This window comes from Engystomops pustulosus, chromosome 2 (genome assembly GCF_040894005.1).
Source record: "Engystomops pustulosus chromosome 2, aEngPut4.maternal, whole genome shotgun sequence".
NCBI lineage: Eukaryota > Metazoa > Chordata > Amphibia > Anura > Leptodactylidae > Engystomops > Engystomops pustulosus.
In genome coordinates this window covers 195077582-195096237 of record NC_092412.1, presented here as the reverse complement: position 1 = coordinate 195096237, position 18656 = coordinate 195077582, and the positions used below count along the sequence as shown (strand labels likewise).

At 43.7% G+C, this 18656-nt stretch overlaps 1 long non-coding RNA gene across 1 annotated transcript; it reads right to left on the bottom strand.

The window, feature by feature from the left end:
- Positions 1-6992: 6992 nt before the first annotated feature.
- Positions 6993-13774, bottom strand: LOC140116695 (uncharacterized). The gene is made up of 3 exons (XR_011852917.1): positions 13729-13774; positions 11364-11444; positions 6993-7185 (listed from the first exon to the last, which is right to left on the bottom strand). It is a non-coding gene; the product is annotated as an uncharacterized lncRNA (long non-coding RNA).
- Positions 13775-18656: the final 4882 nt, after the last annotated feature.

Here is an 18656-nt window from a genome sequence, read left to right as displayed (position 1 = left end):
GAGGGCATCAGGGCTGGACATTTCATTAAAGAGGGGCATCTAGGGTGGACATTTCATTAAAGGAGTGAGGATGGGGAAGTGAGGATGTCGCTAAAGCCCAAAAGGGTACAGACGTTATAATTAGAGATGGGCGAATCGATTCTAATAAAGTGGAATTCGTTTATGGAATTTCAGGAAAACTTTGGTTCTGCACAAATCTGTTCCCCAAATTTCAAGAATGTCAAGAAATCTGTGTCAAATCCACATAGTTGGTGGAGTGATTTTTTCCCAAAGTCTAGGGTGTCAGTTTTTGGGGTTCTATATTCCCCAAATTTCAATTATTTTTGTTGCTAAAGTTGATATCAAGAAATCTGTGTCAAATCAACATAGTTGACTAGCCATTATGTCAGACATAGAGGTGGCAGGTGGAGGAGGCACAGGTCGCAGCACAGTAAGGGGATATCGCAGCAGGGGTGACTCTGAGGCCAGAACTGCCGGTGTCATCTAGCGGCTTTGTGTTGATGAACATCCCAAAAGGTTCTCGATTGGTTGACTAGGTCATAAACTTCCTCCCGAATGACATCTGACAACCCCAGCCAAGAGTCTGTGGGTTCATCAGATGCAACCCTTACTTGGCATGGCCCAGGAGAAGGTCAGCGGCCCTCACCTGTCCTCAACCAGCCTCTGTCCTGTGAATTTCCCTCAACCAGAGATCTACTAGGTGGTCTGGGCTCAGCGCCACTATATAGTGAGGACGAACTCTTTGTGGTCAGTCAGCAGCTGCTTTACAGTGAAGAGGTGGGGCAGACATCCACTGCTTAGTGCAGTAGGTGGGAAAGTAGAGATGTGGAGAATGGCATAGGAGGTTATGTTGCACTCGCAAGTAGTCAGGCAGTGAAACAGACAGCAAGTTGCTACTGTGGCCATGAGTCAGCAGGGTGGCACCAATGTGAGGATGGGAGCCAAATGGTTGCTGGGTACAAGTAAGCAGCGGCACAGGGGCTCAGCAAGGCAGCGGCATTAGTAGTCGCTCAGTGCAGATTGTTGGCGGTAAAATCACCAACTCGGCGGTGTGGCAGTTTTTTGTTAAGACACCAGAGGAGAGTGTGTATACGTACCAGGGAGCTAATGTTGGTACCACGGCCCTGCGTCAACACATGCAGTGTCACCATCCAATGGCCTGGGAGAAACATGTCTCAGATGTGGTGGTCCATCCTGTTGGCACAGCGACAGCATCAGCACCTAGTGGCACACATGCCATTTTAGCCAGTTATTTTTTCATGATGCAAGCGGACAGGAGTACTCCACTGTGTAACTTTGATGTCAGCCACTGGCAGCCCGTTTGCTCAGGGCCTTTGAAGAGGCCAAATTATTTGTCGCAGGACTACGGGATGAATAACGTCATTCCACTGCTTCATGTCCTGGAACAGATGCTGCATAAACTGTCTGGTCAGGGCATTGTAGAAGTGGCGACTACATCTCATGGCCACATGAGTCCAGTGGGGGCAGAGCCGGAGGAGGACATTGGAGGACAAGAAGAGTCTGGTGAAATTAGTGGTTTTTCTACTCAGGTGACAGGAGAGGAAGAGCAGGAGCATCCGGAGGAGGTAGAAAACGAGAAAGATGACCCAGAAGCACCTTGGCAGTATACAGTGGAGATGGAGGCGGGGAGTCACTTACGCAGATGGCCAGCAGCATGCTGCTTTGCCTAATTAGTGACAGCCAAATAGTCAACTTCCGGCATAGGGATAACTTTTGGCTTTCCACCCTCTTCGACACTCGCTACCATTCCAAACTTGGTGCCTATTTTCCAGCTGCCGAGAGGGAGGAACAACTGGTGTACTCTAGAGAAATATTTTGCAGACAGTTGGCCACCGGCTATGTGCGCCATTGTCCATCCTCTGTCAGGTCTGAACAGGGGGTTCCTGGCAGTCTTCGCTCACGTACTACTGCCAAGGCTGCTGTGGAGAGATGGGGGATAGGAGCAGTAGCAGCTCCATCAGCAGCAGCTTAAGTCTGGAGTCCTTAATGAGCAGCTTCCTTTACCCGCCTAGTGAGGAGGGTAGCTGCCACCAGCAGCAGCAAGACATGGAGCAGACCCTGCACGAGCAGGTGGTGGCCTACTTGGACTACTGGGCAGCCAAACTTGATGTTTGGCTGCAACTTGCTAAGTTTGCAGTAGAGAAGCTGTCCTGCCCAGTAGTGTGGCATCAGAGTGGGTGTTCTGTGAGGGGGGGGGGCCATCGTTACCCCAAAGAGAACCCACTTGGCCACCTGTAATGTGGAGAGACTGACCTTTGTCAAGATTAATCAGACGTGGATCGGCCAGGATTTTAATACACCAATGCCTTATGCATCAGATTAGATCAGCCATAACACCTCCCCTAAACGTTAAGAAATGAGTGTGGATTTTAACTACCTGCCTCAGCCACTATTCTGATGCTGCCACCCCCTGATGCCAAACATCTGCTGCCAGATACTCCATCTGCCTCCCAAAATCTTTACCAGGGACTGGAATTGTCACCCACCTCCCCACTCAGTGCCATTGTACCACTTTCTGACCTCCTTTTGATGCTGCTGGCACCTCCACACTCTGTCATTGTGCCATATTGTGGCCTACCATGTTGCTGCCACGACCAGAATTTGTCATTGTTCCACTCTCTGGCCTCATGCTGCTGCTACTGCTGCTGCCCACCTACACACACTGTGCTTGTGTCACTCTCTGACCTCCTGCTGCTGCAGCCACATCCACGCTTTGTCATTGTGCCACTCTCTGGCCTACCTTGTTGCTGCCACCTCCAGGATTTGTCATTGTCCACACTCTGACCTCCTGCTGCTGCTTCCATCTCCACACTCTGGCATTACCTTGGCCTACCATGTTGCAGCCATCACCAAATTCTGTCATTGTGCCACTCTCTGACCTCATGCTGCTGCTGCCACCTCCACACTCTGTCATTGTGCCACTCTGTGGCCTACCATGTTGCTGCCAGCTCCAGAATTTGTCATTGTGCCACTCTCTGACCTCATGGTGCTGCTGCCGCCACCTCCGCACTCTACGGCCTACTCATGCTGCTGCCAACTGACCGCTGTCTCCCTGGAACACCCTGTGATTTCCATAATGCTGTTTTCACCCTCACCAACTCTATGACGTTCCCACTATGTTTGGATTTCCCCCTTCATTTCATCTGTCAGAAAGAATGAAAAGCTTCAGGATTGATAGCCAAAAGCAGGATTGGACACAGAACACAGAGGACATGCAAGTATCCCAATTACTGGTCATCTCTGTTTTGGATCAAGTCCTGTTTGTTTTTGGCTTAAGAAATACTGATGATGGATTATTGACCGATTGAAAGCGGACACTGACAGAAGCAAAGAAGGGCAAAATGATCAGTGATGTCAATGCAAAATTACTGCAGACAGCCTCTTCACTCTTTTAGGGGGTTTCTATATGTATCCACGTTTAACAGAACAGGTTCTGTCGTAATTTATGGAATCATCTGAAGTCAGTGTAAAAAGAGTGTACTCTTTGATGTTATAGTGGGATCTTGGCCCTCAGCTCAGTCCTTTCGAGCTGGCACAGACGTTACCTTGTCAGGCTGTGTTCCCACAAGACATGGAGCAGACCCTGCACGAGCAGGTGTTGGCCTACTTGGACTACTGGCAGCCAAACTTGATGTGTGGCCGCAACTTGCTAAGTTTGCAGTAGAGAAGCTGTGCTGCCCGGCTAGTAGTGTGGCATCAGAGCGGGTGTTCTGTGAGGTGGGGGCCATCGTTACCCCAAGGAGAACCCACTTGGCCACCTGCCTCTATTCTGATGCTGCCATCCCCCTGATGCCAAACATCTGCTGTCAGATACACCATCTGCCTCCCACCATCTTTACCAGGGACTGGAATTGTCACCCACCTCCCCACTCTGCCATTGTGCCACTTTCTGACCTCCTTCTGCTGCTGCCGGCACCTCCACACTCAACACCACATTGTGGCCTACCATGTTGCTGCCACCACCAGAATTTGTCATTGTGCTACTCTCTGGCCTCACGCTGCTGCTACTGGCCTACCATGCCTTTAACAGGGCCAGTGTTTATAGGGAAAGGTTCCAGTCGGGGTGGCAGCCATTTAGGGCTGCGGCTCCGAGGTTAGGAAACTTAGGGATTAACAGTCATCTGTCTGGTTAGGGGTTAATAGGGTAAGTACTTTTACCCAATCCCCCGTTTTTTCTGACAGTTTGACCATATCCTGTTGGACACACGCCTCCACACACCGCCCCTATTGTGTACGCACTATCCGCAGAACGGTTTTCTGAGACACAGGATCCAGTTTCCTCATCAGAATCCAGGTACACATCAAGACGGGTGAACAGGAGACGCTGCTTCCTATATATATTTTTTCAACCATAGATCATCTCAGTGGTGAGTCCTTTTATATCATTTTTAGTTTGTGGAACATTGAACTATACACAAATATGGCATATCTTTGAAGGACTCCTTTGCCTATGGTAGAACTAGACATTTGGTCTATTCCTTTTAGACAGTCTAATTGCTTATGAGTGCTCTCATTTTCTCAACATTTTATTATTTTTTATCAATAATTTTAATTATTAATATTAAAAGTTACATTTTATTCACTCTTTATACTGTTCCCATACTTTAAGTGAATTCAAGCATCATTATCAGCTACTATAGTCTTTTCATACTGGCCTACCATGTTGCTGCCACCTCCAGAATTTGTCATTGTGCCACTCTCTGACCTCCTACTGCCGATGGTGCCACACTGTGGCCTATCATGCTTCTTCCACCAGCAGAATTTGTCATTTTGCCACTCTCTGGCCTCATGCTGCTGCTACTGCTGCTGCCCACCTACACACACTGTGATTGTGCCACTCTCTGACCTCCTGCTGCTGCCGCCACATCCACGCTTTGTCATTGTGCCACTCTCTGGCCTACCATGTTGCTGCCTTCTCCAGAATTTGTCATTGTCCACACTCTGACCTCCTGCTGCTGCCACCTCCACACTCTGTCATTCTGCCACACTGTAGCCTACCATGTTGCAGCCACCACCAAAATTTGTCATTGTGCCACTCTTTGACCTCATGCTGCTGCTGCCACCTCCACACTCTGTCATTGTGCCACTTTGTTGCCTACCATGTTGCTGCCAGCTCTAGAATTTGTCATTGTGCCACTCTCTGACCTCATGATGCTGCTGCCGCTACCTCCGCACTCTATCATTGTGCCACTCTACGGCCTACTCATGCTGCTGCCAACTGACCGCTGTCTCCCTGGAACACCCTGTGATTTCCATAATGCTGTTTTCACCCTCCACCACCCTTTCACCCTTCGCCACTATGTTTGGTTTTCCCCTTTCACTGCATCTGTCAGAAGGAATGAAAAGTTTCAGGATTGATAGCCAAAAGCAGGTGTGGACACAGAACACAGAGATGCAAATATCCCATTTACTGGTCATCTCTCTTTTGGATCAAGTCCTGTTTGTTTTTGGCTTAGGCAATACTGATGATGGATTATTGACCGATTGAAAGCGGATACTGACGGATGCAAAGAGGGGCAAAATGATTAGTGACGTCAATGCAAAATTACTGCAGACACCCTCTCCACTCTTTTGGGGAGTTTCTACATATATGGAATCATCTAAAGTCAGTGTAAAAAGAGTGCACTCTTTGATGTTATAGTTGGATCTTGGCCCTCCGCTCAGTCCTTTTGAGCTGGCACAGATGTTACCTTCTCAGGCTTCTGTAAGTGCACATGGAATAGAAAAGTTAAGTGATTCTAAGAGTGGCGGCTGTCATGTGCATGTCATACTAAAACACAACATTGTTTGAAGACCAAACCACTCCTATGCACTCCTGTGCCTATGCATATTTAAGCATGGCACAATGTTCTACAACACCCTACAGGCTCTCTGCAGACAGGAAATACCTGTTTTTTAACATGATTTGCCATGATTCGATTCGGGTCAAAACTAATTTTGTCGCCCATCTCTAGTTATAATATGTCCAGTAGTTCACATTTTTTATGATTTATTCTATGTGACAGTGTACACAGTTTCAGTGACAATTTTTTTTTTTTAGTTTGCAGTGTAGTAAGACTTTGGATTGAATAATAATTATTTATATAGCGCACACAGATTACGCAGCGCTGCACAGAGCATGTCAAATTGATCCTTGTCCTCATGGGACTCACAATCTAAACAACCTAACACTATGTTTTTAGATTGTGGGAGGAAACCGGAGTACCCGGAGGAAACCCACACAAACATGGAGAGAACTTACAAACTCTTTGCGGATGTTGATCCTGGGTGGGATTTGAACCCAGGACTCCAGCGATGCAAGGCAGAAGTGCTAACCACTCAGCCACCGTGCCACCCTCACAGAACAGTATGGAGGTAACTTTGGTATTCCAAATCCAAACACAGACTTAAATCCGTGTTCGCCGTAAGAGATACATGTAAATGGGTGAGATCTAGGGCAGTGATGGCAAACCTTTTAGAGGCCGAGTGCCCAAACTACAACAAAGACCTACTTATTTATCGCAAAGTGCCAACACAGAAATTTAATTTGTGATTTATACTCCCTTCTCTGTCACAGTTTTCATTGATACCAGCACCTGAGGACACCAATAAAGCAGAACATAGTCCCAGGTTGAGCTGTCACTTTAAAATAGCTCTGTGCACAGCAAGTCCTGGGCTGTCTGGGACTGCAGGAAGATGCCTGGAGTCCTCTCTGGTGAAGGCCTGAGTGCCCATAGAAAGGGCTCTGAGTGCCACCTCTGGCACCAGTGCCATAGGTTAGCCATCACTGATCTAGGGTAATTTTATAAAGTAAATTTCATATTCTACCTGAGGAAGCTGCTAGTTTAGTGGAATAAAAACTAGTTTTAAATTCTGAAGGGATTATATCCCAATGTCGCTGGCCTTGCATTTTTTAATAGCCAAGACTGAAATAAATCTCTCTTTTCTATACGTCTCATATATATTTTTTATAAAAAAAACAGACCATCATGTCAGTTAAATATGCTTTAATATATTTATGGCATAACTTTTGGTAACATCTGTTATTGTGGTGCAGGGTTTAGTTTATCAGATATTATTTTTGCTACTTTTGCTCCTATCTTTTTAAAAATGTCTTTTGCAGTTTCTTTCCAGTCTCTCTTTTCTAGACTTTCCTCTTCATCTTCCTCTTCTTCCTCTCTTTTCCTGTGTTAGAAGGAAACATACATTCAATTAAAGATTATTTTGATTTGTTTCATCCCTAGTATATAATAATTACCTTAGTGCTATTATTTAGTTGCTGGTGGTTTTAAGTACAAAGATCTGACAAACATAATATTATACATAAATATTAGTTACTGGGGATATTTACTAATGTGCTGCAGAAAATCTTGTAGAAACCTCCCCCTGTGTAGGATTGCGGCCTGATAAATGTGTAATATAAATTACCATTGTGGGAAAAAGGTCATTACACTTATAGAACTCTTTACCCATGTGTTCTGTTCTACCATAATGTAATGTTAGTAACGCTAACCCTGACATCTCCATTTCCATGGTCTTACCATAGCTCAGTCTTGGGGTTGGGCTGGACTTTTTGCATTGTATTCAGTCACATTCAATCAGTCACACTCGCACTGCATGCACCATTTTTATAATTCACCTTTTTTCTGAAACCGTCATGAAAACCTGCAAAACCCTAATTGTTGAATCTTCTACTTACTAATTGTTTCCATTACAATCTATCTTTTTTATAATCTTAAGTCTAAAAATAAATTGGTTTAGAAACAAAGCAACAATTTTTCAATGATGAAAGAAGTAATGAGAGAGTGAGTAATGACAGAGTGTAAACCCTCCTACATTCATAGTGGAATAATCCTTCTTTCATTAATGCACTTTCAGTATATGTCCAACACCGCACTAGTTACTCATCAACATCAACTTCCACCGGCAGGGCAGGGCACCACCTGGTGATGGAAATGGATGGACGCAGGCAACCGGAGTTGCCTCTGCCCGCACTACTGCTGAAGAAAGACAAGAGGAGCTGCAGGGTGCACCAGAAGGTGAGTATTTTTTATGAACTGGGTGCAATGTGCTGTATCTGGGGGGCAGTGTGCTGTATAGTGGGAAAAATGTATTCTGTATACTGAGGGTGCAATGTTCTATATTCTGGGGGAGCAGTGTACTGTATACCTATATACATGGGGGTAGTGTGCTGTATACCTATGTACTGGAGGGACAGTGTGCTTAATGCCTATATACTGGGGGGAGGGGGGAAGGCAATATACCTATACACCGGGGGGAAGTGTACTGGATACATACATATTGAGGGGGAAGTGTGCTGTATATATATATATTTGTGTAGGCAGCTTGCTGGATACCTATATACTGGGGGCAGTGTGCTGAATACATATATATTGGGAAGTGAGTGTGCTAGATAGATGTGTACTGGGAGCGACGATTTATTGCTATCATAGCCTCGGGTCACACAAAGACCCAAGGTTGTCTCGTTTAGCACCATTTAATAAAATGTGCAATTTGCACATTGTAATAGAAGACGTGGAAAATCCCCATCTACTGCGGATGCACATGCAATGCAGTATCCATTCAAGGACCCGAAGACGGAGCAGGACCATGATAATTTTTTTTTAAATTGCTTAAAAATAGATAATTTTTTAATATTTTATATTTCTATATAATATAATACAGGCAGTGCCCGGGTTACATACAAGATTGGTTCTTTAGATCTTAAAGGGGTATTGCATAAATATGAACTTCTGATACAAAAAACCATGATGCTATAAATAAATTAAGACAACAAAACTCAAAGTCATTAACCACAAAAAGGAGCTTAAATAGTTTGCCTTTATGATTCATAAAATATTATGGCCCATTATATATATATATATATATATATATATATATATATATATATATTTTATATATATATATATATATATATATATGTATATATATATATATATATATATATTATAGTAGGTAGTATGTCCACACAATTTTAAATAACAACTCATTAAATATTAGCTTATATTTTAATAATTCATTTGAATATGAAATATGCTTATTCCTGGAAAACCCCTCTAAGTTGAATTTGTATGTAAGTCAGACTATATATTTTATAATTGTAATAAAGACAAAAACATTTTTGTCCAAGTGAGTTTCAAAATTATTTGCAGATATGGGAACAAGGAATATCAAAACAACTTTATTACAGACTCCTTACAGCTGATCATTGCAGCCTGGGACCAAAGTAAAGCATCCAGAGAGCTTCACCAGAGGTCACAGTGGGCAGAGATATCTGTATGTATCTTGGAGTCGGGTGTCCTTAGGTCAGGGACTGCCTGTAAATATAGCTATTAAAGTAAAAAAGTTGGGGGATTTCTTGAGCCAGGCGCCAAAGGATATTTGCACAAACAGGGGGGGGGGGGGAGCCACGGTGGAGATGCAGCGTCAAACCCCGGAGCTGAATGGTGGTCCAGAAGAAGTGTAAAGTCACGGAAGGAAAAAATGCATTCATTCATTTATTCATTTATTCATTTATTTATTCATTCATTCATTCATTCATACCTGCATGACTATTTTTTTTTTTATCCATTTATTTATTATACCATTATACCGTCATCCACCTCTCATTATTTATCATTTACTATTTGTATCTCCATCCCTAAATCATCTGCACACACCTTGTCATATAATTGATTAACAACCAACTAATCTACTTTATCCCGAACATTGTCTATTCTTCACTATGTTCTATTAAATCGTTACCATTCCTCCTCTCTGCTCCCGGATCGACGATCTTTCATCCCTCCGCATCCACTATCTCTAATGACAGCGCCTGCGCACTGTCCCCCGCACACCCACTCCCAGCCGATGAGGCTGTCAATAAAAACCACGTGTCTGGCTGGAGCGCGTCCTGTTCAAAGCGTGCCAGTGCCAGCACGCAGCCACCTCTCTGCGGTATTTGGACATCACGGTGAGCTCTTCCCTCCCTCAGACATCTCCTCCCGACTTTCCCACATCCTCATCTAACTCCCCCTATATTCTCCTTCCTCCCTCCAAGGTTTGGGCATCAGCCAGAGAATCATCTCTGCCACTCACCCGGCAGGATCCCCTTGCAGGTACTTTTCTCATGAGAACCATACTCTCACACTTTCCCAATGGTCCCCCTCAATATGATTATTTCACAATCTATTTCCCTTCATTTTTTTTACATACATCTAATTATTCATTTACTTATAGACTTATTTACTTATTTATTTATCTCATCTAATTTTATTAAACTCTACGTACCCTCTATATATATTTAGTCCTATTCATCCAATTCCATCACACATATATTCTTAGCCATCATACACCCATCACTGTTCCCAGCCCACATACACATGCACACCATAGGTCAGTGATGGCGAACCTATGGCACGGGTGCCAGAGGTGGCACTCAGAGCCCTCTTTTTGGGCACCCAAGCCATCAACTTAGAACTCAAAGAATCATCCTGCAGTCCCAGGAGACTCTAGAAATGATGCTCTCAGTTCTATCCTGTACTGGGGAGATGCTATAACATTAGTCAAAATTTGCCCTTCTTCTTTCAACTGTTTTGTTGTCTTCAAGAGGCCAATATGATTGAAAGTTGTGGTAGAACAGGTAGCAAAAAGTTACTACTTAAATCGCCATGCTGGCACTTTGCAATAAATAAGTGTGCTTTGGTTGTAGTTTGGGTACCCGGTCTCTAAAAGTTTCGCCATCACTGCCATAGGTCATACATTTTATTTTATTTTCATTTATATATATTGTATTTCATATATATATATATATATATATATATATATATATATATATATATATATATATATTGTATATTATTTATTTATTGTATTTTCTTGCCTTTTTTTAGATCTAATAGATCTGCTTTTCATGCGTGAATTTATTTATTTATTTATATTTTATATTACATATTTCATATTTACTCATGTATATTTACCCTTATCTACTTGCATATCATCTCCATGTATACTCATAATGATTTTATTTTACTTTAGCCATTTGATATGACTAGCTTTCACCATTTACCAAAAAATGCGGGGTTGAATTGATATTTTGACAACGCGTTTCAAATAACATAACACAAAACATAACATAATTAGTAAACATAACATAGTTAATGTTATTATACTCTACTAATGACTAATTATGTTATGTTATGTTTTGTGTTATGTTATTTGAAACGCGTCAAAATCTCAATAAAATTCTCATCACCTTATTCTGGATGTAGTGCGTCTATCAATTCAACCCCGCATTTTTTCCTTCCGTGCCTTTATATATAGCTATATAATATATATTTGTAGCACATAACATGAATACTTACTCATTTTCACAAATGGAAAGGGAAACCATTCCAAGGAAAAGTACAAGGAACAGAGATTTCTTTGTGAAGGCCATGTTTGGTCTATGAAAAATATTGATTTTGAAAAGTCAAAAATGTCACTACTTGCACCAATTTATCTATTTTACTGTTTTAATATGAGTGGAAGTTTGAAAGTTTGTGCACAGAATATCAGCAACAACATGTGAAATATTTTTTGCATATATATTTTGAGGCAGAACTTCATGTAGTTTGCATACAAAGATATCCATGTCCTCTTCCATACTTTGCCCTCAGCTTGTTGTAGGCCAGAGGCACACGACTGTGGTGGGTCAGTGAAAAATGTACTGTGTACTGGAAAGATGCCATGGAAAGACCACAGTGCTGGGGACAGTATTCTGAAAAGTGATATTTGATGCAAGGAGTCCCTTCTCACAACCTGTTCAGGAGTGTTGAGTATAATAAAGAAACATTGATCCTTCCCAGGTGAACAGACTTAGATTATATAACCATCACAGACACATATTTTAGCCTCTTCTACAGGATGAAGTGTTATTGTAGCAACTGCTTGTAGAGCAGTTCGTGCAAAGGTTATGTCCCACCCCAATGCAGTTTTGAAAAAGATTTACCCTTTTAGGACCGGGATTTTTCATGTTTTTGCATTTCCATTTTTCCCTCTCCTTCCACAAGCCAAATCATTTTATTTTTTCATTTACAAATTTAAGGGCTTGTTATCTGTGGGACAAGTGGTACTTTCTTGTGGTACCATTTAATATTCTGTGCCACGTAATGGGAAGCTGAAAAAAAATGTTGCGGAATTGGCAAAAACATATTCTAATGGGCTTTATTTTCAAGTCTTTAAAACGCTTTGCATTAACATATTCTGGGACCATAACTTTTTTATACTTCAGTGTAAGGAGCTGTGTAAGGTGTCATTGTTTGTAAAATGTGAGGACTTTTACATTGATACGATTTAGACATTTGATTATTTTTTTTCATATTATTGAAAGATTATTTTGGCTTTGACTATTCTTTCAGTTATTTAAACTGTAGGTTGTTTGATCACTTGTACAATATATTGCAAAACAACTGCATTGCATTATATTGTAGATTTCAAGGGAGGATGGCATTTTAAGGAGGGGGCACAGTATATATCTAGTACATATTCTAGTTCATATGGTCCTGTGGCTGTGTTTCTGTATTAGCAGTTCTGTTCTAGTACTGTACTTATATATTGAACTCCATACTGGAATACAATGACTGGTGCAATATTATAATTTGAAAGACACATTATATTAGAATTAATTCAGGGGGAGCAATTTTTCAGCTAAAATAGCGGGATAGTGCTGCTACACTGTAATCCATACATGAATGCATGTCTCTAATATTTTTAATCTGTGGTGGGCTGTTTATGCAAAAAAAATCTGGGCAAATTGTATATATTTTAATAACCTTTTTTGAGATTCGATCTTTACAACAAACTACCTAGAAACTGCCCTGCCTTTCTATGATAAGAAATTCTGGAAGTGACAGAGGCGCTGTGCTGGACCAGGACACTAGAGTGTAATAGGTAAGTTTGTTATTTTCACAGCACCTGGGAACAACACCATCTTCACTAACTTTCGTATAAAAAAATGACTTTGCCAAAAAAAAGTAAAATAGTCCTTTCTCTAAATGGTCCTTAACTCCCATTTTATCAAGTGTCTTGAGGAACCTATCTCTAATTTACAGCTGCTCTGTTGTTCACAACATCACATGTGACTTGGTGCTGTTATATTATAACATACAGTATAACATATGTAACATAGGTGGAGCCTCCCATATGCCTACATGACAAACAGTTTTAACTTTTACAGGGAAAGCGGCATAGCTTTTAGGAGTGGAAATCCTCTGTTTGAATAACATGTGCCAAAACTCAAGGTAGTTTTCATTCCAATTTCCAGGAATAAATATTACCAACTATTAGGAGGTGTAAAGTTAGATTAGACCCTCTAATAACGCACCAACATTGGCTCCTGTAACTAGGTTTAAGTATACATTTTCTAATACTAATATAAAATGTAAATTTTTTTAACATGTTTTAAAGGGGTTTTTCTGGTCGAAAAAAAAAAATTATCGGATGGGGTGATCCATGTGATGCTACCCCTGTTATTTCACTTTAGTGAGTGATGTACCTGCAATGTGGCAATTACAGATGTAGCTATGTTGTTTAAGCTATGTTAGTAGTGTATATAGGTCATTAATAGTTCTGTGCTACCAAAACCCCTTTAGAATTGTTTGTACAGAATTTATGTGTTATGAAAGTAGGTAAAATAAAGCATAAAACATGTAAAAGTAAGAATCAGGTAAAACAGATAGCAGTACATACCGTGTGTTTCAGAAAGTGCTGAATGCAGGAGGACTGAATACCACAGAGCAGATTACTTCTTGGGATACACATGTGGGTTTATATAACAGAATCTTAGGGGGGGGGGGATTCACAAATCAATATTGGTGATTAAACAGTAAACTGGATCATTCTGTTTATTGTTCTCATGCAAATATATTTATTTTCTGTTTTATGATTTGGAATTTACTACATATTTTAGTAGATTGAGTACACACACAAATAATTCTTATGAATTGACATTTGCAGATCTTATGACATTTGTCAGTTCATGAAATTAAGATAATATAATTTAGATTCAGTGGCCAAGGTGGAAGAGAAGCCTGTGTTACCCTTAAGCTTTCATCCACAGCCACTATTCAGTTGCCAGATATTACCCTGAAGGCACAGGATCACACCTTTATCTCTAGCCCATTCCCCTAAAATGAAAAACATTGGGTGTCTTTGTTGCATATTTAGTAGCTGTTGTTGAGTAGTTAGTCAAACCCGCAGACACTTGTAGCCCAACCACAAGTTCCCATGTAGCTGCCAGTATTAGTGTCACAATCTCGGGGGATAAACACTGGACTCCTTGGACCACCGCGGGAGATAACAACCTTAGCTGCACCCAGAGCTGCGGAGCCACTGGAACAGCTGCGGGGAGCTGCGGAGCCACTGAAACAGCTGCGGGGAGCTGCGGAGCTACTGGAGCAGCTCTGGGAAGCTGCGAAAGCTTGGGAGCAGCTGCGGGAAGCTGCGGAGACACTGGAGCAGCTGCGGGAAGCTGCAGAGACACTGGAGCAGCTGCGGGAAGCTTCGGAGACACCGGAGCAGCTGCGGGAGGCTGCGGAGACACTGGAGCAGCTGCGGGAGGCTGCGGAGACACTGGAGCAGCTGTGGGAAGCTGCGGAGACACTGGAGCAGCTCTGGGAAGCTGAGAAGGCTTGGGCACCGCTGGAGCAGCTCTGGGATGCTGCAGAGATACTAGAGCTGCTGCAGGAAGCTGCGGAGACACTGGAGCAGCTCTGGGAAGCTGCGGAGGCCTGGGCGTCGCTGGAGCAGCTCTGGGAAGCTGCGAAGGCTTGGGCGCTGCTGGAGCAGCTGCGGGAAGCTGCGGAGTCACTGGAGCAGCCCTGGGAGCCAATGGAGACACTGGGGACCCCGGGACCAAGCTGGACAGGCGAGGTAGCCAAACTTGAGATGGTTAAAACCTGGACCGGATTTTTGCCAGGAATCTGGTATGGAGACCATGTCCGGGTCACCACTATCCAATAGAGGGGTATCCCAGGCCAGAGCCTCTCCAGAGAGGAGACAGTAGATGAATGCCACCTTAGAGCATTCGGTATGGTACTGGGAGGATAACAGTTCAAGGTGCTGCGAGCACTGGGAAATAAATCTCCAGCACAATTTGGGGTTGTCATCAAATTTGTCTGGCAAAAAATTTTCGGGTCCAGTCTTCTCTACTGCCAAAAAATATTGCCAGGTGACTGAAGCAAAGGGAGGAGTCGTGGAAGCCTGCTGCAGGCAATCATCCGAAGAGTGGCAGCAAGTTTGTCCAAGAGTTCCTTTTGGACAGCAATCTCTTGGGACTGCCGGGCGATGGTGCTAGGGAGGTCACCCAGTAGCAGGTACGGATCCTCGACACAGTCCATGGCTTTTGCAGGATACAAGACCTTGGCAGAGTCCATGGCCGGATCTTACTGTCACAATCTCGGGGGATAAACAGTGGACTCCTTGGACCACCGCGGGAGATAACAACTTTAGCCGCACCCGGGAGCGGAGTCTAAGTGATCTTGCTGTGGCAGGAGTCACCAGGTCGCTCCACGGGTGCGACTAGGCCTGTGGTGGCAGCCAAGGTAGGGACACGGGGACCACGGATGGCAGGCAGGACCACGGATGGCTGGCAGGACCACGGATGGCTGGCAGGACCACGGATGACTGGCAGGACCTCGGATGGCTGGCAGGACCACAGATGGCTGCTGGATTACCGGAGCGCCACAGGATAACAGGACCGCCACAGGATACCACGTAACAAGGGAACACAGGAAACCAGGAACATGGGAACTTGGAGGTGTCTGGAAACGCTCAGGAAAGCTTTCTCCTCAGAAGAATGAGCTGAAGATCCGGCAGGGGATGCTGGGAGTCGCCAGGCTATATAGCCGAGCCAGGAATGCCAGAGCCAATAAGGAGGACACTGGCCCTTTAAGGCTGGGAGAAGTCTGCGCGCGCCCCCTGTAGTGGCAGGAGCACGCGACTGCATGGAAGAAGCATGTGGCCTACTTGCTGGGAGCAAGAGTGCAGGCCTGAACCAGGAGAGATAAGTGAGAGCTTGGGGAGTGGGAACATGGCAGCAGGCACGGGTACACCCTCAATCCGTACCGAGGATCGTGGGTGTAACCGTAACAATTAGGGAGACATTTATATACATTTATATAGACTACTGGAGCTGAGTGCTTGGATCCAGTATATGGAGGGCAGGAGTTGAATGCCATCATAATGAAGTCCTTTATATGGACTTATGCCGCATCTTTCTCACTTCTTGTAACACAGCATGTTACTCTCCTCTCTTTCTATTTTCTTATGTTTCATTGTGGCCCAACAGAACTTTTGATGATAAAGGGGTGATCACATGGTCCTGACTTCATAACCAGTCCCATAGCCCATTTGTTAATTACACCCAAATTTAAAAGCTATGTTCCCCTAATATGAAGGACCTTTGAAAATATAATCAAAAGTCCTTTACCCACAGGATAAAACTCTCATGTGTCTCCAGCTGTTAAGTTTTAATATGTTTATACTTTGAATAGCTGGGAATATATTTTATAAAGCTTTACCCTTCTTGAGTGCCATGGTTGTGGACTGTTAGAGGCTACAGGCTGGTTGATCGGCAGCACATCAATCAGATTTTCTAAATTTGCACAAACCCCAAACCCAAACCTAACTTCTTGATAAGGTCTGGTTTCAGGTTATGGGACCCAAAGCCACAAAATCTTGCATGGACCTATGGGGTTCTGGTTTTGCAGGTTTCAGGTACCTGAGCCTGAAGCTGAACATCACTCAGTTGTGAGTTATAACTGCATCCATGCCTTCCTAACTTGCTGTGTTCATGTTAACTCCATCTATATACTAAGTGCAGTCTGCAGAACTGCACTTTCCAAAAATTAGGAAAGTAGAAATGAAGAGACAAATATGCTGCTGAGAAGATGGAGCTGGTGCAGCAAGGAAAGGTCATGTTCCATCTTCTACAATAATAGGCCAAACAAGTTAAGGAATTGATCATTTACAAGTCAGACGGTGTCTCAACGCCCAACTTATTGGGGGTCATTTACTAAGGGCCCGATTCTCGTTTTCCCGACGTGTTACCCGAATATTTCCGATTTGCGTCGATTTTCCCTGAATTGCCCCAGGTTTTTGCCGCATGCGATCGGATTGTGGCGTATCGGCGCTGGCATGCACGCGACGGAAATCGGGGGGCGTGGGCGAACGAAAACCCGATGGATTCGGAAAACCCGCCGCATTTAAAACAAAAAATTGGTCGCACAGGCCATACTCACATGCACCAGGAAGAGATCAGTGAACTCAGATGCAACTCGGCGGACCTCGGCGCAGCAGCGACACCTGGTGGACATTGGGCGCAGGACCTTCATGAATCGCCGGAAGATCCGAGAAGCCGCCGCTGGAACGCGAATGGACCGGGTAAGTAAATGTGCCCCATTATCTTTATCATGCTTAAAATGTAGAAAGTGCAGAGCCATCTACCTCACCATCCATGAAAACATTAAAGCCATCTCAGCCACAAGTCATGGAGCAGTCACTACTGCTGTATGAGGATTCTCCTAGCTGAGATTACTTGGCCCATCCACCAAACCCTTCCCCAGTTGCAGACATTATTTATTAATTGGTCTGCTGTTAACACATAAATACATGTGGTAACTGCTTGCACATGTATTTATGTAGCATTTACACCAGTATTCTGTCGGGCCGGCAATATGTGCAAAACGACACAATACTCTGCACCTGAAGTGCTGTTTCAGTTGCATTCACAGCGGCCGACACATTTATGCCAACAAGTCTGATATAATTGCGGTGCACGCCCCTTAGGCAGAAAAAAACTGGTGCACTCTATATATGCATGTTTTGTGTGTACAGGGTGCGCCAAATTAATGAAGATCTTGCGCCACTGCACATAATGCATTTTTTGCAGAACTTGACTTGCGGAGAAGATAACTGCGTCTGGATACCCAGCCATAGGGGGTCATTTACTAAGGGCCCGATTCTCGTTTTCCCGACATGTTACCCGAATATTTCTGATTTGCGCCGATTTTCCCTGAATTGCCCCAGGATTTTGGCGCACGTGATCAGATTGTGGGGCATCGGCGCTGGCATGCACGCGACGGAAATCGGGGCGCGTGGCCGAGCGGAAACCCGGCTGATTCGGAAAAACCGCCGCATTTAAAACAATAAAAGTGTCGCTTGGGACGCGCTTACATTCACTTGGTCCGGCTCGGTGAATTTCAGGGCATTCGGATGCTTTTCAGCGCAGCAGCGCCACCTGGTGGACGGTGGAGGAACTACCTTGATGAATCCCAGCCGGACCCGAATCCACCACAGAGAACACGCCGCTGGATCGCGAACGGACCGGGTAAGTAAATCTGCCCCATAGTGTTTTCTATCAGAGAAGTAGCTGTAATGAAACTGTTTTCCCCTTGCTGTATTTTTTCTATTTCAACCTATATTTCATTTAAATACAATTTTATAGTAAACATTAACAAAAATTCCATAGCAAATGTAAAAGTACAGATAGTTACAATAGGATCACACAGGACCTTTTCAGACCACAAGCCTTCTCAATAGATGATATATGCACACCGGGCAGACATCATAGGGGGTCTAGTGGGACTGTGTTCAAGGGCCCCCCTGTTTTCCAATCA